The 23306-nt window shown below is 39.3% G+C and overlaps 1 protein-coding gene across 6 annotated transcripts in view; it reads right to left on the bottom strand.

The window, feature by feature from the left end:
* LOC134213795 (ras-related protein Rab-5B) overlaps positions 1-13318 on the bottom strand; it is a 46805-nt gene extending 33487 nt beyond the window's left edge. The window contains exon 1 of one of the 6 annotated variants that reach the window (XM_062693124.1): positions 13160-13318. The gene's annotated coding sequence lies outside the window, so the exon portion shown is untranslated. The other 5 variants (XM_062693126.1, XM_062693129.1, XM_062693128.1 and 2 more) reach the window with 5 other exon arrangements.
* Between the last annotated feature and the right edge of the window lie 9988 nt (positions 13319-23306).

The raw sequence follows: 23306 nt of genomic DNA, 5'->3' as shown, positions 1-23306 counted from the left end.
GAGTCGCCGCACGGCTTATATTGGTGCTAAAACGGAAATGTCCCCTTTTACGGGTTCCCCGGGGGCACCTCATAGGCTCCAAGAGTGGCCAATTTGGTCAATTATCGATTTCAAACGCATAATCATTTATTTTGTGGAAAATCATGATGAAAGAGCCGCCGCACGGCATATTGTGGTGCTAAAACGGAAATGTCCCCTCTTGCGGGTTCCCTGCACCTTGCATGTACAAGGAGTGGCCAATGTGATGGATTTCAAGCGCATAACCATTTGTTTGGTAGAAAATCATGACGAAAGAGCCGCCGCACGGCACATTTTGGTGCTAAAACAGAAATATCCTCGTTTACGGGTTCCCCGGGGGCACCTCATAGGCTCCAGGAGTGGCCAATTTGGTCAATTATCGATTTCAAGCGCATTGTCATCTATTTTGTGGAAAATCATGACGACAGAGCCGCCGCACGGTGTATTTTGGTGCTAAAACGGAAATGTCCCCTCCTGTGGGTTCCCCGGGGGCACCTTGCATGTACCAGGAGTGGCCAATGTGGTCACTTATCAATTTCAAGCGCATAACCATCTGTTTGGTGGAAAATCATGAGGAAAGAGCCGCCGCACGGCATATTTTGGTGCTAAAACGGAAATGTCCCCTTTTACGGGTTCCCCGGGGACACCTCATAGGCTCCTGGAGTGGCCAATTTGGTCAATTATCGATTTCGAGCGCATAATCATTTATTTTGTGGAAAATCATGACGAAAGAGCCGCCGCACGGCATATTGTGGTGCTAAAACGGAAATGTCCCCTCTTGCGGGTTCCCCGGGGCACCTTGCATGTACCAGGAGTGGCATATGTGGTCACTTATCGATTTCAAGCGCATAACCATCTGTTTGGTGGAAAATCATGACGAAAGAGCCGCCGCACGGCATACTTTGGTGCTAAAACGGAAATGACCCCTTCTGCGGGTTCCCCGGGGGTACCTTGCATGTACCAGGAGTGGCCACTTACGCCGGAAGCCCTCTCATAGACCATACATTACCGTTTTAAGGGAGTCTATGAAGAATTAGCGATCGAATGGCATATATGGAGCGATTTTTATGCTCCCCTTATATGACCGATAAGGTCCCCGTGGAAGTCGTTTCCCGGTGGCCATTGTCTTCAGAACCAGCATATCACAACATAGCCACAAAATTGATGAGTTTATCTTTCGAACGGTATATAAACTTTGTAATTCGGTTATAATTTGACTGTTTTATAAGCATTTACATTTCTGGGTCAATATGACCCTAACATCTTATTCGTAACTTTTTTTGTGGGGTCGTTCCTGTTGCACCTTAAAATTCTTTTTTCATGTCAGATGCTTCATTTCCACAAAATATTAAAAGTCAAGAAATTTCAGAACGATCGGATTATCAGGTAAAAAGTTATTCTACTTTGAAGCTTCGTTTTGGGTCATATTGACCCCAACATCTTACTAAGGTTAAGTTAACTAACTGTGCAATGTTCTATTTTAGTAATTTTTCGTTGAAAAAGGCAGAATACATCCTGCCGAAACTTCGGGCAATTCAAAAACTAAACGTTTTAATTAAGCCAGAAACTGAGAAAGCCATATCCTTGAAGCAACAATATTTCCAGTCGTTGATAAATAACTGGTCGCAAGTTCACCTGGATTCAAAAACACGTTTGCTATCGTTTTTTGCCACGACAAGTTATAGTGATTAGTGGAACAATAATGTTCGAGCATAAAAACGTCGAGGTCAAAATCTTAGAATTGGTCGACATATGATCATCTGAAAAAAGCTTGGTACCAACTGAGCGGAAAATATGTTGTTTCGAAAATAAACCTGCTATCGTTTTTAGTCTATCGCTATCACAAAACCAGTAGTATTGACACTAAAAGTGAGCTACGACTAAATATATGTATGTCAATAATTTAAATTTCATGTTATGTTTAATCTAAATGATTTTCTTATGCTATGTACTTTTCTTGACTGATTGCTGGATTGCTTCGAAGTTAAAACTTATGTAAGTATCTATTCAGAAAAAAAATAATTTAAGCTCTTTTAGTGGAATGTCTTGAACTGTCTAAGACTAGTTTAATACTTTTCATTTAATTCCACCACGTTTTGTAATATTAGCAGATACGTATGTCAACCTCAACTGAAAGGCCGTGTTCAGTGTCTTGTACTTGACCGAGTCGAGTCAAGTACGAGACATTCAATTTTCGATTCAATTGACTGCATCGACATAACTGTTTCGAAATCTCTATCGTTCGATCGAGCCAATTTTCAATAGTATACAAAGGAACCGCAGTTCCCGTCGAATGCAACTTGTAGCGAGTTAATCGTACATATACACACATACAGACATCACTTCGGTTCGTCGAACTGAGTCGATCGGTATATAACACTATGGGTCTCCGGGCCTTCTATCAAAAGTTGTTTTTTGGAGTAATCCTGTTGCCTGTCGAAAGATAAAAGGTCGAAGGGACAAATGGTCGAAAAGAACAAAAGACCGAAAGAACAAAGCATGAATCGGGACAAAGGTCAAAAGAGACTAAATGTTGAGAAGAACAAAAGGTCGAAATAAACAAAATTGCAAATTGCAAATCAATAATTACTTGATTATTTTTAATAGTTTTGTTATTTTTAGATACAATTGATCACATAAGTTGTTTAATGAGACCCTAAAGATATGCTAAATACTGCTTTCTGTTGAAACAATTCGATGAAAGTGGGAAGTAAGAAAAGCACATGTAATTATAAGAAGATGCTAGTTAAATAGTTGCTTCTGAATTTTGACCCTTTTGGGGGGGGGGCACATTTTCGATTCACTGAAAGGTTCAGATGCGTCCAAGAGCCCAAGAGCGACTTGGTCGAGTCGAGTAAGTCAATTCAAGTACGAGACAATGAAGACGACTACACACTTGAGATCGAAATACGTATCTGCAAAGATAACAAAACGTAGTGGAATTAAATGGAAAGTACTAAACTCGTCTTAGACGGTTGAACATTCCACTAAAAAGAGATTAAAATATTTTTTCTACTTGAATTCGTTCAATACTCGTTGGAAGCAATGGATGGATGAAGGTAATCATGTAGAGGCTCTATACACAGATTTCAGTACAGCATTCGATCGCGTTGACATAAATACCTTTGCTTCTTTTTAAATTAAAAAAGATGGGATTTCATCCAGCACTCTGTAAATCGGTTGAATCATATTTGACTGATCGCGATTTAGTAGTAAAATTCAATGGAAAAAAATCTTTTCCGGTTCGTGCCATCTCTGCTCGCACCTAGGTCCTCTACTATTCATTATATTTATCAACAATTTATCATATATTTAGAAATTAAAATTTCTGAAGATATCTTCGCTTTTAAAAATGATATTATTTTATTCAATACATGGTCTAACAAAAGCCTATTAGGAATAATCTTTGACTCGAAACTTACTTTTGTTGGCCATTACAACACTATTATAAATAGAGCTAATAGTATGCTTGGATTCATTAAACGATTTTGTTTTAATTTCCGTGATCCATATACAATAAAAACGTTAAACATTGCTTATGTCAGGTGAATTTTAGAATATGGCAGCATTGTTTGGTCTCCATTTTCAATTACACATTTTAACCAGATTGAATCAGCCCAGAAACAATTTTTATTATATGCACTTAGAAAGCTGAGTTGGACTAATATTCTTTTACCATTATACGAAGCTCGTTGTATGCTTATTGATATCCAAACTTTAGGTAATAGGCGCGAGTTAGCAATGACATTATTTATAAATAATTTAGCTAAACAAAAGATTCCAATGAACAATTTACAAAAATAAATTTTTTACACTCCATCGCGCCAGTTACGTCAACGTCGAATATTTTTAACAAATTATGCAAAGTATTATTCCTTGAACCAAATTATGGTTATTGTACAATTACTTATATACGAGACGAGCCAGCCTTGGGCTGAAAATCTCGCTAATAAAGATATAAAAAATTACTCATTTAACACTATATGTATTGTAATCTATAACTGAAACATGTTGTTTGGCATTATATGCTCTCAATGTACTAATACGGTCTACAAGCTTAATGCTCCCTCTCCAGAGGTGAGCCAGCCTAGGGCTGCAAGCCTCTTTAATAAAAATACAAAACTCAACACAAACAAATTCTTGCGCTAAGTATCATGAGGACATACCTGCATTGCTGTAGTCATATTTATTGATTTAATGTTTTGCCTTTCTCGTACAACAAAGTTGTACCGAAAGGCTATCATTTCATTCCAAAATCGAACCTTTTATAGAACCCTGGAGACCCATGATGTTAATACCAATCGACTCAGCTCGTCGAACTGAACAAATGTCTGTCTGTCCGTGTGTATGTATGTGTGTGTGCGCGCACGAAAACCGAAAAACATTAGCCACTTTTTCATATAGTAATTCTGAACCGATTTTTTCGCAACAAGTTGCATTCGACAGGGAACAAAGCCTAGTTGATCACTATTGAATTTGGTAAAAGTTATTAATAAAATGGAATCGAACTATATAAGCGCCATATAAGGTTGGTGTCTTGGCTAAATGCGAGAAAGGCAGTATCACCACTCGGTGAATTAAGTTGTTTTTTTTTTTAAATAAACTCAACAGAGTTAAAGACTACAGTTTTGATTGTTCCTTGTAGTGCAAGATGCAATCATCCCCTTTATAACACCAAACCACACAATTTTTGGAATTACTGGTGCATTTTGCTGCTTTGCTAGAGAGCTCGATCAATGAAGTTATGATATTAGACGCGAGATATTTTCTAATGATTATAATCCCAGCACAGGGAAATCTCATTCTGAATAAACATTTTATTTGATGTCCACCAGTTTCACACCACTTCAAAAATACGACAAATGCATGAAACAAACTAATTCCTTATCAATACTACGCACTGAACAAGGAGTGAGTCATCGAATCAACAGAAAATTATCTTCGAGTCCACACAAGGAAACACACTCACGTTAGCCGCGAACATAAATACGTCATTTGACGTATTTCTAAAGAAAAAAGACCATATATAAATCTACAACACCCACATTCTAGAACAAATCTAGAGTAAAATCACGTTTTGATTTAGCATCGCTGAAAGTCGCCTATATGAAGTGAATACATATGCACATCTCCCATTGTGCCGATACCCGCAATCAACGATAATCTCGTTGCACTGCAAGGCTTCTGTTGTCTTCCGACGAATGCACAGTATTTTATCTCGCGTCAACCGACATTGAACCACAAACAACAAGGGGAATATTTACTTATCTATTAGCAAACGTCACATTTCTGGGGCCGTTATAGTGTGAAACGACGTCTCTACTTCCAGACACTAATTTGCCTGGGGCAATCCATCCGGGTGATGACTGCGTGAACACATAACTGTATGCATAGTTGTTTTCATTACCGAACTGCTGTTATTGCTGTCGCTGTGGTGGTGTAGGTTTTCGTTTTCCTTCTGCTTTCTTCAACTTAACTATTTAAGTCACAACACGGGATATATTTTTCATTATTGCTGTTGCAACGCACTGCCTGTTTCTATTTTATTGGGTTTGCTTGCTTCTGCACTCGTGACGGTAAGGCCTGATCGAAGGACAGGCCAGTACGGATGTTTCGGCACTGAACTAACCTCGGCACTTTGCTAAAAACAAAAAGGAATTCGTAGCAGCTCCGTTGCGGTAATTTAATAATAATTTCTAAGTGCGCACTATATCCATTCATGAAAATGTCGCTTTTCTTTCCTTCTATTTTGCCACTTTACTTATGTATAACGACGACATGTGGGCTGCGACGACAACACGTTGCTGGACGGGTGTGTGTTGGCGTCTGCTATCTCGCTTTGTTCAACAACGTTGCTAAAGTGAGAGAACTTTAGCTTTGAGCTCCAGACATTTTTTGCAATCGCACTTCACTTAATGCAATACACGGTGGGTTGATATTGTATAAATATAAATCATATCGGAATTCGTCAAAGTTTGAAAATGTCTAAATAAATACAAATTTTTAAAAAGAAATATGTTCTCTCTCCCCTTGGATTTTTTTTGCCCAATAAGTAAAAAAAAATCCGGAAAATTTTGAGGATTTTCTCAAAATAAAAATTCCTAAATATAAAAGAAAATATTCTTTATTTGCTGGGTTTTCAAAAACGATTTCAGATAAGTATGGATACACTATGCACAAAAAGTAGTCAAGAATAGGAAAATTATTAGGCTTTTTTAGTGGAAGGTCTGCATCTGTCATAAGACGAGTTTAGTAATCCCATTTAATTCCACTACGTTGTAATCGAACACAGCCTTAGTCATTAGAGCTGAGGTCGAGATACGTATCTGTCAAGATTACAGCGTGGTGGAATTAAATGGAATAGTACTAAACTCGTCTTAAGACAGATAGTCGAGAATGTTCTCCACCATGCTAGACTGAACCGCCTTCTACGGATTGGTAATCCTACGCCATTGCTTACTAGGCTAAGCTCGTAAGCTCGTCGAACTAACCAAATGTATGTATGTGTGTGTGTGTGTGCACACGAAAAACAATAACCAAAAAACGATAAGTTTTAGTTTGAAAATAAATAAATATATAATATAAAGTTATTTACTGATCAATTTAAATAAACAAATAACCGCTTCCGGATGACAATGAACGGAGGAGGACGGAGGTCCTTCGTAGCTTAGTAGGGAAAGCACCTGTCTAGCGTACTGGGGTCATGGGATCAAACCCCACCGAAGGGGCGGTTACCCTCCAATATCTTTTCCGAACTAAATCTATCACATATTGTTCATATGCATAACCGAGTTTCAGACATTAATTTCCACTCCGGGTGGCTTAATACCCGGCATATAGGCAATTAACTTTAAATGTACTGAACTTCATTTGGTTATTGTGAATTTGCTTCTTGATTTTCGTGCGTGAATATAAAGTAAATTTAAATTCATGGATTCCAAAAATCATATTGAATTTTGAAAATTCATACACCAGCAGCAGTGTTGCGCATTCAAAGTAGCGCCGCAGCCACTGCACTAGGCATAAGTAAAGTCACTAGATATAAAGTCTGGCGGAGTGGAAACCGTGAGATTTTCCAATCAGAAAAAAAACTTGTTAGATTTTGGCATCCCTTGAAAAAGTTCAAGCTCTCGCATGATTAAAACCTTTTATAATTTGCCTTCACACACACTTCAAACACTTTTTCCACATTATATTCGCAAAAAATTAAATATAATGTTGCTCAACTAATAAATCCCAGAACAAATTCCTTTACCTTTTTCATCGGACTTTTTTCATCGGAAGTTTTTTTTTCTTCTATTTTTGGAATAGTTTTCTAATATATTTATCTCAATACTCTCCATTGCTTCAAGCTCATTTGAAGCGTCATGTTCGATTGGATCCCGTAAATGACAGTTCGATTGGTGACCTGTCAGTGTCTTCGCCAGACTTTATATGTAGTGACTTTAGGCATAAGGGCAGGGATTGAATCCAAAAGAGAATGAAGAAATCTCTCACTTAGCATCTCTGTATACATTTACGGTATGTAGCATACCGTGACAGACTTTTTTTTCGCAAGTTGTCACGATAAAGAACTGATTCGGGAGGATTATAAATTTCTTTTGAAATGCTCCAAACGCGGAAAGCACTAGTTCTGATTATGCATTTGAACTTGTTTTCAACAACTGTGCGAAAAAAATATAGTCCCCAACACAAAATGAGCGTTTTATAATCACTTCTCGATAGGAGTTGCCTATCCGATTCTGTTTTTTCGCACTTGTATACAAGTATGATAAACTCGTTTTCATGACTTGTAATAATTCGAAACAGTTTTAACTCACTTTTATCGTTGTTCGTTATCTAATAAGAGCGATTTAGGTAAACCCTGTATAAGGGCGAACGTGACTCGATCTGAACGGGCACAAAATAAACAAAACTTGATAAGAAAATTATTTTGAGCTTTTTAGTGGAATGTCTTCACTTGTTATAGGACGAGTTAATACAATCCCATTGAATTCCACCACTTAATTGAATCTTGACAGATACGTATTTCGACCTCAACAGTAAGGCCGTCTTCAGTGTCATACGAGTACGAGTACGAGTCAAGTACGACACTGAAGACGACCTTACTGTTGAGGTCGAAATACGTGTCTGTCAAGATACAATTAAGTGGTGGAATTCAATGGGATTGTATTAACTCGTCTTATGACAAAACAAAACTTGTTTTTCTAGAGAAAAAAAGTTTCTGTTCCGCACAACGTAAATTCAATTCACTTGAGGGCTATGTGCCGTAGTCTGACACATCAATCGTCAAAATCCTGTTCAAATGCTCTAAATATAATAGGCTATGCATAATGTGGACCAAAGCCAGTAGAAGATAAAAAAAGCTGGTTTAAACCACCTAGCGATGCAACTGCAAAACAAAAACAGCGATGAACACCATTTCAATGCAAAATTTCTTACTTTTATTCTATCTATCCATCTAGTGCGATAGTCGTTTATGGACCTCGCCTACAGAATGAGCCCAAGATTTCCAAATCGGACGCATAGTCGAATCACTCACAATCCATTTATCAAAACAACGCTTCTACATGTGTGTAGTACACATTCACATTAGCGTCAGCGTAAGTATTTAAATTGTCTGGCGGCTATACACATCCTTCATCAGCAAATGCACTAATCAAGCAGAGTTTGTGTGTGATATTGCCAAAATATGGGCAATTAACTTTGAATGAGCTGCACTTCAGTTGCGTGCTCTTACGTACGCAATTCAATGCGGTCAAGTCTGAGCCTGACGACCGACTAGCAAACAGCACCCACAACCTCTACTTGATTAGTGCATTTGCTGATGAAGAATGTGTGTAGCCACTGATAATAATTTGATGGAATTTTCTAATTAGATGTAGAAAACGAACTTTATTTATTTCCTTTTCTAGTTGTTACTACTACGAAAGTGAAGTTGAAGATATATGACAGAGATAAAAATGGTATGAAAGTCTATTTCCAGTTCTAGCGATTTCTAGCAGAGTTGGTAAAATCTTTCACACATCTCAATCATCGAGCCCTTCCGTGCGAGTAAACTTGTTTGTAAAACGTTATTTGTAAACGAATTTAAAGGAATGCTTTACGTCTGAGTTTTTCATGCCAAATCTCATCGTTTCATTCGATTTCCAAAAAAACATTTTGTTCCAAAAAGCGTATTAACTCAATTTGAGGGCAATTTATTGTTAACAGACGCAAGAGTATTCATTGCTCTATGCGATCAACGTCAATCTGCTGTCATTAACGAAGGAGAACAAAAGAAAACCGGTGATTCAACACAGCCATGAATTTAAAGGTACTGAGTTGGGTGCGTTTCATCTCACAATAAATTGTTTTAAATCGTTCATGAGTTTTGAGATTTTTAGTTTTTTTTTATTTCCTTCTTTATTTGGTAGGCACTCTGTGTTACTTGACCACTACTGTGATTCAGAGTCAGAGATCTACAGTGGTATGCTGCAGCCAGAATCCATCTTCTTCTTATCTTCTTATTGGCATTACATCCCCACACTGGGACAGAGCCGCCTCGCAGCTTTGTGTTCATTAAGCACTTCCACAGTTATTAACTGCGAGGTTTCTAAGCCAGGTTACCATTTTTGCATTCGTATATCATGAGGCTAGCACGATGATACTTTTATGCCCAGGGAAGTCGAGATAATTTCCAATCCGAAAATTGCCTAGACCGGCACCGGGAATCGAACCCAGCCACCCTCAGCATGGTCTTGCTTTGTAGCCGCGCGTCTTACCACACGGCTAAGAAGGGCCCACAATCCATACAGAACCTATTTTTAGATTAAAATTAGATCAAAAGAAAATTTTCTCCAGTATTCATTGTTGTTATCGTTGCTTGTCCATCTCACCGTGAGTCCATTGTGTCCATTTGTCCGTGTCGTGAATCCAATGATCTTTGCATTATGTTCGGTTGCCATTTATCCGGGTACGTTGGAGGAATGCCTCCGAGAAGAACAATTTGTCAGTCGCCATCTGGCAGTCATGTGAGGTAAGGGCGCTTCCCAGCCATACCGCATTAGGCTGCATCCGGCGACTGACGAGGGTTTGGTGGAGGCTGGGAATTGAACCCATGTCCATTCGCTTGTAAGGCGAACGTGTAGCCAACTACGCTACGGGACCCCCCTATTTTGAGTGTTTCCCAATACTGATTGCTAATACATGAAAAAGATAGAGAAACATGCTAAGTAGAATAATGGAAGGGGCCTGAGTCCTGGGATTTAACCAGCTACCTCCTGCGAATAAAACAGAAGCGGTAGCGACATAACTACCAAACCCTATTATCCTTATACATTCATATAAAAGGAAAAACATTAATTTTCGAGAGAACCTTAATATAAATTCGCAATTTTTGCGAATATATTCAAATGAAACGCGATTTTTAGGACTGGAAGCAAATCCTCGACAAATACGCAAAATTCGTGAAAAACGCGACAATCGCGAAATCAGTGACTGTTGTAACAGCCTTCAAACTATTGAGGGAGATCAAAAAAGCACTTCAGGAAGATAGATTCCATTATTTCCATCCACATGTATTTGCATTCATTTTAGTTCATTCCAGAGGACGACAAATATTGTTGTTTTTTTGTCCCATGTACTGCCTGTTCTCTCATGTCCCATATGAATAGGAAACCCAGCAAAGATGAGACAAATATGCGATTACAGGCAGTATGTATAGGTCTTTTGATAATGGGAAATAAAAAATAAATGAATACAATTCTCTATACGTCGATTTTGAAGGGACCATTGACTTATGAAAATATCGAGATGCGGAATAGAAAATCCTTGGAAAAATGTTTGATGGAAACATCACAGTAACCCAGACAATATTTTCTAATATGGCATAATATCCATAGTTTGCTTCCATGAGTCGATATCAAGCCATATATAGATAAAATCGAGAAAATCGTCAGTTTTCCTAAAGAATTTTCTACGAAAGCTCATAATTTTATTATTTTTTCTGTAAAACATGAAATCTATATCAATATATTGATATTATGAAATAATTGAATATTGACAAGAAATTTTAAGGGGACGGAGACAGAAGGTAACAAAATTTGTTTCCGACTAATTTCTGAAAAAAATAACTTGTGTTCTAATGGTAAAAAATCAATGTTTTGATAATAACCACGGAACTCAATGATCGATTAGGCCAATTTTCACGTGCAAAAAATTAGACACATTCCGCATCCAATGCAGAATGTTGCAATCAAATCGGATGAGGCTTAAGAACTAAAAAGTGTGACTCACATGTTTGTACATATACACACACATATATACATAGGCATCAATTCGTCAAACTGAGTATTGGTATATTTAGGTTCTCTGAGCATTTTAACAAGTTTCGGTTTTATCTTTAGTACACTAGCGTATAATACACAAATAATAGGTAAACATTGCTTAAGAAAAGTTCAGAACATAAAATACTTTTTCAAGCATTTTGGGTTCCGATTTCGTACATTTTTTTCAAATAATTACAGTCTATCTAACCCACCGGGATTGTATTGCGATCACCTTATGGAAGCTCCATCTCTTTTACTCGTATTCCAACACTTCTATTTCCGAGCTCTTCCAACAACGTTCCAGAAGGCCTTCTTCTTTGTCTGCTCACTTTAACGTGTACTTTTTTTCCTCCCAAATCAATTATCTCACCATTAGTTAAGTTTTAATATTGTAGCAGATTTTTTGTTCTAAATTCGATAACTGACGAAAAATAACGATTAGTAACTATGCTCATGAATTCCACTAGCAAGAAAGCACCATTTTCTATCGATTTCCGAGCGAAATCACCCAAGTTCACTATTCGTCTTCCTGTTTCTCGCTTTGCTCTTATCTCAAAAATTCCTCCTCCACAAGCGGATATCACTGTATGTAGGTACACTGTAATGGGGTGTATTCAAATCATGGAGAAGTTGTAGATCACGGGCATATTCACTTCAAGCTGGAAAATGTAAATCGCTTTGCTATTGCACCTTGTATTATTCAAACTCACATACCAACAATGCAAAATATCTGGAGATGGATGACAGATTGATGGGAAATCCACACAACTAACGCAACATGTGAAAAGAGTCTATAAGAAACCTAGCCGTAAAAATTGTGAAATGAATAAAGATAAAATGAACAACTATAAAAATGTTAAATTAACGTATCAAAAAAAAAAAAAAATCTACACGAATACAAAAACAAAACTAACAAACCTCTAGCTTAAGACCCTAGCATAAATTTAACAAGCTTTCTTTAGTTTTTTTTGCTACTCTGTACTTTTGCAGTTCTCTACTGCTTTACCCGTAATTCTGTTAAAACTATCAGTCTATCTAAATGTAATTATAGTTTAAGACAATTGACTCCTTGACCCTATAAAAAGTATGTATATACTAACTGGTTATCGTTGAAAAGAAGTAAACAATTACAAACCAAAAAATCTACCTGTCATAAGTTAGCACCATTCCATTCAATTTCACTAGGTATTTGGTAGCTCAACAAACAAAGACGGCTTGCATACTGTTGATTATAAGTACGTGATGAACTCGTACGAACTCTTCCTGACTAGCGACTTAATAACGGAACAACGGAATATTATACGTAGAGTAGATATAGGACACAAAAAATAATTACGTAAAAATGGGTAAAGATATTTGAATGCCACATTTACTAAAAGAATCAAATAACTCGTTAATTGAAATAACAAAAACTACAACCTACCAATCATAGTATTCAAATGTGGTAGACGTAGAAGCATCTAAAATAAGTATTCATTGTCGAAATCTGTGGCAGTTAGCCCGATCTCTGTTCATTGAATTTTTATAATAGGGTGTTGATATAAAAGGTTCACATGATTATTTTCAATAAACTATAAACTATCATTTCTTGTTTACAAAATTATCAGCCGCATATAACAGGACAATCGTTGTTCACCTTCACGAATTTAATCTTGTTTCACATGTTACGCTAGATAAGGGAGAAAAAAGCAGGTAACAATTACACACACATGACCAATCGCTTTTCACTAAACTATTTTTTCACCATCTTTCTTGGTCTTTCAAAATCACGCTTTTCCTTTGTTGATCCAGCAATTGCACTTTTCAAATTATCTCTCAGATCCAATAATCACCTTTTCGATAGCTTCAGGCGCACCACCTCACTGCAAGCTGGTAAATTTAACGCGATAAAATTCGTCGGAAACGCGAAATTTTCCTCAATGCGCGATGACTACTACGTTCACTTGCCTTTTTGTGTTTGATGACGAGCGACGTCGATTACGGAGGTCCGTCCGCCCCAAAAATGATGACAGAGCAAAATAAATCGGAAAGCCTGTTCACGCAAACACAAAAACAATCACTGACAGACGTGACCGTAGAATACACGACTTCATAAAACTATTCAGTTTTCCATTTACACGATTTTACGCATGGGTTTTAGCCGTACATGTATGTAGGGTCTTTCTAAATTACGTAACGGTGAAGGGGGAGGAAGGGGGTCAAGCCGAGCGTTACCATACAAAAAATTGAACCTTTCATACAAAAAGTGTTACGAGGGTGGGGTCAAAAATCGCCAAATTTAGCGTTACGTAATTTTAGAAAGAACCCTTACGCGCCCGTTTCAAATCACTCAGAGACTGAGCACGGTAACCGCAAAATACTCTTTTTATGAGTACATTTCATACAGTTTTTAGTTCAGACTGTATACGTGTAGTCGGAGATCCGGAAAACAAACTATTTTCGGTTTAGAAACAGATTTTTATTTATCTTTACTTTTCTTGGCCATGGCCTTCCAGTAGAACATAAGAATATACTCAATCCAGTTGAAACCCGAAATTGGGTGCTAGCAAAGTACACGTAAAAATAACCTCATATGTTATGGCAAAAAACCATTCGAAAATACTTATACTCTTCATTATGCCGCCCAATGAATGATCCCGTATCAAAAAGCTAATAACATTCATAAAGTTAATGAAAAGTATAAGTTTCCGAATAATATGTGACTAATGCGATGTATAAGTTTTTTCTTATACATGTCATTAAGCGCCTGCTTTGGCAAAAAGTATTAGAAATATTAATAATAAACAACTTTACATTTTTTTACGTGTTGGATTTTTCTCTGATCCGTACGTTAAACCTAACTTCGGAAGTGGTGCGCTGAATAGCGCTTCGCGATATGAAAACAGCGCACCGCTTCGAAGTTAAATGGATTGTGAGAAAAATCCAACTTCATATCCCCAATTCGGTTTTCAACTGGATTGAGAACACTGAACGCTAGTGGCGCTGTAGTCAATTTAATTAGTTGCCAAATTATGCTTCAACAACTATAATTGGCCATGCATAATTCATGCATCATGTTGTAGTGCATGTTTTGTTTCATCACCAACATCGGTTTGACACAAATTTCAGCCTGATCGGTAATTGCATAAGCTGGCGCAATTGATTTGAAGTTAATATGGGGGTTTCAGCCAAAATATATGGGAAAATACACCTCTGTTACTATTTCGTACAGTAAATTGGATGGAAACGCCCGATTGAGCCAGATTTGCAGGAAATGAAGTTAACATGCCAATGAACAATTCCACATAAAATTCTACTAGAATTGGACTAGGAATTTTAGCGAATTTTAGTGTTAGAAGGAGGCAGGATAGTAGCGACACATCTCAGTAGATCGTAGATGGATAAGGAGCAGGCGCCGGTTAGTTGTAGTTGCTCTTTGGTATAGATTAAGGAAGTTTGTTATTATTATCCAATCAACCTATTGTTGAATAAAGAGAGCTGCAGCTGCTGGAAGAAGTATCAATCAGTGAGTGAGCAGAAACTCTAGTATTGTTATTCTTTGCGAGGGGGTTCACTTGTCTGCCCAACACTTTTGTCTATCAGTGTATAATCCAGGACACTAGATCAGAAATTGTGTCACATCCCAATAAGTCGACGACCCAAAGAGTATTACATTAAACCTCTCAGCTAAGTTACTCCCAACGACTGACCATTCATCGCTTAATATAAATGATGCGATTGGTACGAGATGACCACATTCTAAAGCTTAAATATGCAATGAAGTAAAGTATTGATTTTCACCGAAATATTCAACAACAACTGCACAGTAGGTTTGACCGCATTTATGTTAGAACCGAGGTTAGAACTACATCTTCATCTTCATCCTACTGACCGCAGCTTACAGGGTTTTCGGTCTCTTGCGCCGATGTCACCACTAAGCTGGTATCCGTTCGTGGCCCGGCGACTTGCGTCTTGTTCGTGCCATTCACTTTTTTATGGACCAAGAAAACAGCCTGATAAGTCTGTCTTATGAACGAGCGTGAGATGATCCAAAGGTGGCGGCAGCACTACGAAAAGCACCTGAATGGCAAAAAAAGAAACACGAAAGTGTCCATTGTAGAAATATTCGCGGGGTCTATAATAGGGACGGAGCCCTCCTTAGTGGGCCGTATTTAATTGACTTGACTTTCCAGTCAACGAATCAAGTACAAGACACTGAAGAAGACATGATCGAACTAGACAACATATGTGTGCACTGCATATGTACATACATACTTACAGACATCACATAACAATTGATAACTTCTGTTATGCAACGTACACACCAGTCAAGCAGTTTGACGAAATTGACTCCGCCCCCAAGAAACCGCTTCGGTTGCTGCTTTGTTTGAACGTGTGTGAAGTTGTTCGAACAACCATTTGACAGTTGGCGGCTCGGTTGGAAAAATTAAAACGGTTTGATTTTGGTTTGAGTTGTCGGGGTGGAGTCAAGGTTCGCCGAACATGTTTGAGCATTTGTAGGAAGTTCAAACCCCATATATTTTTGACGGTTGATGCTCAAGTTGGCGCTTCGGTCGTTCGTGTGTGATATTGTTGGTCGAATTAATTGATTGTTCCTGTCGCTGTTGGTAAAACTTGATGGATGTTTGAATAAACGAGAGGTGGAGTCAATGTTGGTCAAACTGCTTGACCGTGTGTACATTCCATTATACTCCGAACGAGACACAAAATACCGTCGATGTTCGTTACATATTTGTTTGGAAGGGTGCCTCTCAAAATGCGATTAAATTTGTTCAAGAACATAAGATATAATTTGTAATAAGAACTTACGCAAAAGGTAGAATTCCAGACGATAGCGATAATGGCATTTTGCATATAGGGCATTGTGATGGAATGGTGAAGACAAAAATTTTATTTCCACAATGTTCAAGGCACACTATGTCCGGATCATTGAGCGTCATTTCTGAAGAAGTAGAAATAAAAAGTTTAAAGATTAGCTGCTTATAAAAAACTGCAAAAAATCACATATTTAGGTTCGCAAAAATCTACAAAGTTCGATTAATGATATAAGAGCACACATAACCACTTCCCACGCGAAAAACAAATATAAAAGAAATACGTATCTGTAAAGTTACAATCAAGTGGTGGAATTATATGGGATAGCTAAACCCGTCTTACGACAAAAGTGAAGACATTCCACTTACATTTTCATGATAGAAATAGAGGCAAAAATATAGATTGGATAGTTCCGTATCCTGCAGGTAGGAAGAAATTTATATAGAAGTGAATTGAAAGCGGGAGGAGTTCAAGTTTTGGTGACGATATAAATCGAACGACCTTCCTCAGATGACCCAATTGTTCCCAAGACTCATGTTTTTCTATGTATGCTGGCTGAGCATGAACCCGATTCATTCATCCATTCCATCCCAAATTCAATCTCGATAGAACAAACCACTATGAAGCAATTGATAGAAAACTTAAAATGATACTCTTGCCATATGGATAACCATCATTGCACAAAGAGCGTCCAAGACAACCAAAGGGAACTATGCTGATGCTGATGAAGACCATGCGACACACGACAAAAATGTATATCTCCGCTGCACAAGATATTTTGTTCTAAGCTTTGCATTAATTTTCAGCTTAAGCTTGAGCTTGATAGACTGCCCGTAGTTGCTACACCATTATGATCTGATCAGCTGTTCTTGCACAGAGAACCAACAGATGTTTCTCGGTGCCGGTAATTAAGAGAACAGCCTCTCTCGCATGCTGACCATGACCGCAGTCCCAGTCCCAGTCTTTTCGTAGGTCCATAGCCTCCTTGGCGTAATTCACACCGATGAGCTTGTTGAGTACTTCGTTGTTGATGAGCAAGGTGATCTCATCAAGAGCATCAACATCTTCTTCCAGTCGTTTCTTTAGCATCTCTTTTGGCTCCTTCTCATCCTCTGCGATAGTAACAGCGACATGAGTGAAGAATGTTTCTTCGGCGGGAGTCCTCACTAGCGTGTAAGAAAACTTCGGCTTCAGGAAGCTTGCCTCCAATCTTGGTCGGTGTCTAGATAGACATTGGTCATCGATAAAGCGCGCTCGAGAGTTCCCCGATTGTGCTGGTGCTATCAGTTAACTACACTGGATGCCTTTGTTGAGAATATTTCTATTGAGGCCGATGCCCACGTAGCGTTTTTTTCAAGCTGCGTGCCCGCCGCGTCCACGCAAGGTACCCAGCATCAAATGTAATCGTGCACACGAATACTCCATTTGATGCTGGGTATAGCAAGACCCCTAATTCTAAGGTACCGCAAAGGTACACTCCTGCCAGACCTAGCGATACTTCAGACTCATTCTATCAATACTGACCATGCGTACCATGCGAGGCTTACTTACGTTAGTGACACGTCGTCCCGCGATTTTAACTATTGTCGATGCAGATAAAATCAAAGAACATGTAAGCCAAGCTTGTCTCAACTTCGTCGCTCGACTGAAACGTCGCTGGCGACCCTTTCAAGTAAGTGCTCTCCAGCAACGCAGGCAAATTCAATGCGTCGCTGCAGCGCCAAACTGGAGATGCGCTCGCTAGTTGAGCGACGCGACAGTCCAGCAACGTTCCAGCGATGACTCGCATAGGAAACAGCCTAGGCGACGTAGAGTGGGGCGTAGTTGTATGGAAAAACGCAAACTTCGTCCGATCAAGTGACATCAAGGTTTTTCTGAATCGTTTGGGACCCTAATCAACTGTGCAAAATATGGGCTCGATTGATTGCGACCTCGCATGCCGCATCGCCTTTTAAATTTACATGGAAGTTAGTATGGGAGAAAACGTACTTTTTTACATTTTTGCGCAATGGCGGCTTCAATTTATCATCAATCACGTGACTCAATGCGTTAGCATATAGTCTGGAAGATGCCGAAAAGACTTTGCCAAAGAAGGTACTTAGCTGGAAGGCCTACAAAAATTTTATTACGTTTCGAAAATTGATTGTTCAAACCATATGCAAGAAATCAATGTTTCTGCCAGCAGCACTACCGGACGACCTATGGTTATCGAAGGGCAAAACCCATCTTCCTTCTTGTCGGATTTTTTCTTTGTGAAATGATTCCGGATAGCTTAAGTAGCTCTAAAGCCCTATAAAGATCAATTATTTTGAAATAACACTTGGTGGTGGGTAGTCTACGTAGTTCAGCAGTGCTTCTGGCAGAATAAACGATTTTTTGAATATGGTTTGAACACCTAAATCTTTGAAGCGTTATATGCTTTTTCGTGGACGTACCAGCAACGTGCCTTCTTCAACAAAGTTTTTCGGCATCCTTTGGGTTATACTTTAACGCAATGTGCCACGCGGTTTTACGATGAACTGAAACCTCTAGTGGTAGAAATGCAAAAATACCGTTCTCCCATACTAATTTCCTTACAAACTTCAAACGCGATGCGGAAAGCGAGGAAACAACCAATCTGTCCCAAATTCTGCATAGTTGTTCAGGACCCAGAATGGCTTCGAAAAACCAGTGATTTGAAAAAATGAACATGACGCTTCACTCTAATGAGGCAACCCTGAGGGGTCTCCAGTAGGAAAACTTGTGAGCAAAGGCGTAGGATTGCCGAGCCGGAGATGGCGAATTCGATTCTCGATCTAGGATGTTTTCGGGTTCGGGTTTTAGATTCTAGGATGTTTTCGGGTTGGAAACATTCTCGACACCCTGGGTATACCCTAGCAGCAACAATATTTCTGCACGTTGCCGTTACTCATGCAACAAATAGATTTCAATATATGATACCAGATCGTTCCGAATATTTCTCAAAGCGTTTTGCGGAGTCCAAAGTACGTGTGTCCAAAGTACGTATGTATTTCCTGCCGCGGTACATCTTCAAATTTCTCTGCTGGTATCGTTATCGGAGGACACCAGTGAGCCCAAGTACACGAATTCACCAACCACCACGATTTCGTCACCACCAATACAAACTCGTGGTGAGTGGCTTGAATTGTCTTCTCTTGAGCCTCTTCCTATCATGTACTTCGTCTTCGACGTGTTGATGACTGGTCCAATCCGTTTTAGCTTCGAAGTCTAATGTAAACTTCCTCCTTCCTCTCAAAGTAACGTGTGATAATATCAATGTCGTCAGCGAGCCAAATAACGCTGGACGGACTTCGTGAAAATCTTACCTCATTAATGTCGAATCCTACCCTTCGTATCACTCCTCCAAAGCGATGGTGAATAGCTGGCACGAAAAACCATCACCTTGCCGTAACCCTCTGCGCGTTTCGAAGGGACTCGAGAATGCCCCTGAAACTCGAACTACGCACATCCACCCGATCCATCGTCGCCTTGATCCAACCGTATCCAGCTTATCCGGAAATCTGTTTTCATGCGTGGCTGCCATATACTTGCGCCGATACTTGATGGGCTACAGCTCTTCGATGAACCTACGCCGAATGGAGTATACTTCTCCCACTGGACTCGATCCTGGGTAATCGCTTCCAGTCGCCCTGAACATTGAGCGCCCTCAGGTCCTCTTCAACTGCAAAAGCCATCGGTTACGCGGCCTTCCACGAAGCCTGCGGCCTCTTCCGGATTCTCTAATAAATATTATCTTCGCTTGACGTTCTTCCGGCATACGAACAACGTGATCAGCCCACCGTAGTCTGCCGTGTTGTATAAGAAACTGTGGTTTTCAGCCCTTTATACACACCTGGTACAATTCGTGATTCATACGACGCCGCCAGATACCGTTCTCCCTGTTTACCGCCGAGTATTGTCACAGCACCTTACGCTCCAAACACTCCGAGAGCTCTCCGATCAGCCTCCTTTAACGTCCATGTCTCGCTGGCCGTATAAAACCACCGGAAGAATCAGAGTAGTATACAGCGCGAGTTTTGTTTTTCGTTTGCAGACTACGGGACTTAAGCTGGTTACGAGGTCCGTAATATTTATTTGCAGCTGCAATACGCCTTTTCACCTCACTTGGGTAACATCATTATCGCACGTCACTAATGTTCCAAGATACACAAGATTCTTCTACCACTTCGAATTTTTCACCATCCAGCTTACTATTTCGCTACCACCACCACGTTTGATTGCCAGCGACCATGTACCCGTTTTGCTGGTATTGATCGTGAGTCCAATCCTCGCTTTGTCTCCCTCTTAAAGGCATAAAAGCCTTTTCCACGGCACGGCGATCAATCCCGATAATATCGATATCGTCCGCAAATCCCAGGAGCATATGCGATTTTGTGATAATGGTACCGCTATCTTTGCACCAGCTCTCCTAATCGCTCCCTCGAGCGCTATATTAAACAGTAGGTTCGAGTGCATCACCCTGCTTTAATCCATCTAAGGTAACAAATGACGTCGATATTTCCGTCCAACGTTATACGAATCAGCCGTATCAGTTTCGCCGGAAAACCATGTTCAAGCATAATTTGCCATAATTTATTTTAGCATAATTTACATTAGCTGCCATACCTGGTGCCAATCGATTGTATCATATGCGGCTTAGCAGTCGATAAATAGATTGATGTGTATGGGCACGTTGTATTCATTAGCATTTCTGCAATACCTGACGTACGGCGAACACCTGGTCTGTGGTAGAGCGTTCACCCATAAATCCCGCCTGGTACTGCCCACGAACTCTCTTGCGACTGGTGTTTGTCAGCGCCATAACATGCGGACGTAAGTGCGGTAAGTGCGGACGTTCGTGATGTCGGAGAAGAATTTACCGTCGATTAGAACGTGGTCGATTTGGTTTTCCGTTTCTTGATTTAGGTGATTTCCATGTGGCCTTGTGGTCCACAGTTGTGGATACTCTTGCGGGGAAAAAGCGCTGCGGACTACCATTCCGCGAGAGGCTGCAAAGTTTATGCATCGTTGGCCGTTGTCGTTCAATACGGTATGCAGACTATCCGGTCGGATGACCGGTCTATACATGTCCTCCCTTCCTATCTGAACGTTCATGTCGCCACTACAACTCGCAGATGGTCTGGGGAGGGATAGTCAAATTGGACATAGTCCCTGCTGCCCACAAAATAGACGGTTATGTGCGCATATATAAATCCATAAATCCTAAAATTAAAATTTATGGATTTTACGTAGACAGGCCGTCTTGGTACGGTAAATCCACACGTCACTATCAGAAGAAGCCGTTCCTGGGTGGACGTTTAGGCAGAATAACAGCGATTTCAACAATGCTTGTTCTCTCCTTATGGCCCTCTGCTAATCTTCAGTTTCTATTAATTTCACACTTGCCGCTCGCTTGCGGTGTCAATCGAATCTGCAGTCCCTCACAAGATCGAGCTGTTTCCCACATTTCCAGCACATGTTGGATTTATCTGGGCCTTTATAAGTTCCTGCTCGGTGTCCAAAGCCCAAACACTTTTGAATGTATTTCGACCATCCAACCATTCGCCAGTGCTATTGAAAATTGGACAGATCAAACTACGGGCTCAGAATTAATAACCCAAATACTATTCATTGACGGGCCCTCCTTAGTCGTGCGGTAAGACGCGCAGCTACAAAGCAAGATCATGCATGCCGGTCTAGGCAATTTTCGGATTGGAAATTGTCTCGACTTCCCTGGGCATAAAAGTATCATCGTGTTAGCCTCATGATAAATGAATGCAAAAATGGTAACCTGGCTTAGAAACCTCGCAGTTAATAACTGTGGAAGTGTTTAATGAACAGCAAGCTGCAAGGCGGCTCTGTACCAGTGTGGGGATGTAATGCCAATAAGAAGAAGAAGACTATTTATTGAACGCAAAACAAACTAAAACAACTTATTCATTTTAACTAATAATTATTTTCGAGCGTCTTAGGGGAAAATGTCACACGGTTTTAAAAAAAATATCCATATTTTTAAACATATTGTAACCGCACATAAAAAAATCTACTCATCCGCTTCCTTTTCGTCGCAACCAAAATAAGCGCCAGATAGTCGCCGCCTATAAGCGAAGAAAAGAAAATATAAAAAGAATAAGAAAAACATACCTGCAGTAAAAAAGCTACTTTGATAATTTTGAAAATTTGACCGCCACGTAGTGGTCTGTAGCGGTAAATGCTTTGATAGCATGTGTTATTTGTACTGCGGATAATTTTTTGAGATCTGTGGAAGGCTTGAAAAAATGATCAATAAAGTTGTCATTTTGTAGCAAGGTACAATATCCAAAACAAGAGAAATGTACCAACATCGCTAAGGGATTGCTAAGTTTTTTTGTATAAAAATTTTGCGGTCTTCTGTATATGCTATGATTTTACATAATTGCTTCATGGGTGAAGAGTTATTGTATCCGTTTTTCATCTCAGAACTTCAATGTTAAATCAAGCTATAAGAAACAAAATAAAAATGGAAGAGTAGGACTAGTTCCTTAGTTTTGTGCAGTGAGCACGCACGCCCGATGGGAAATGAAATACTTCCCCTATGATTCAAAAAGGCTATCATTGTTTTTTTTATAAATTACTTTACATCAATCACTCAGCTTTAAATGTCAACAAATTAAAAATGCATGTATATAAAAAGCATAATGCCGTCCTTCGTCAGAATCATCACAACCGTTCAAGAATGATACAAAATTATTATTAAACCACCAACATTGCGTGTCACTCCATACGAGTGAATACAAACAATATGAAACCGCTAATTCCCTTTGATCGACGTAGATAGAGCGTTTCAATTTCAACATTTTGGGTCACTGTTTGAATACCGTTCCACGTAAACAATTGTTTTCAATATATTTTATATGGTCCAGTTATTAAAACTTTTCTATCTTTCAATATTGAGGGAGTTATTTAGTTATTGACTCATTTCTTGAATAATAGTTTACATGGATCCCGGGTGAAACAACTAACTTAAAGAACTACGGCTCCTTAAAGAAGCACGTGCACGGCACATATCACATGCTCTACGTTCAGTCAGTAGGGACACATCGATGACTACCGGCGAAATTCATTGCCAACCACAATCCAGATTGTTGCATGCTCTACATCCATTTCTAATACACTACGATATCA

This window comes from Armigeres subalbatus, chromosome 2 (assembly GCF_024139115.2).
Source record: "Armigeres subalbatus isolate Guangzhou_Male chromosome 2, GZ_Asu_2, whole genome shotgun sequence".
Taxonomy (NCBI): domain Eukaryota; kingdom Metazoa; phylum Arthropoda; class Insecta; order Diptera; family Culicidae; genus Armigeres; species Armigeres subalbatus.
This window is presented reverse-complemented; position numbering and strand designations above follow the sequence as displayed.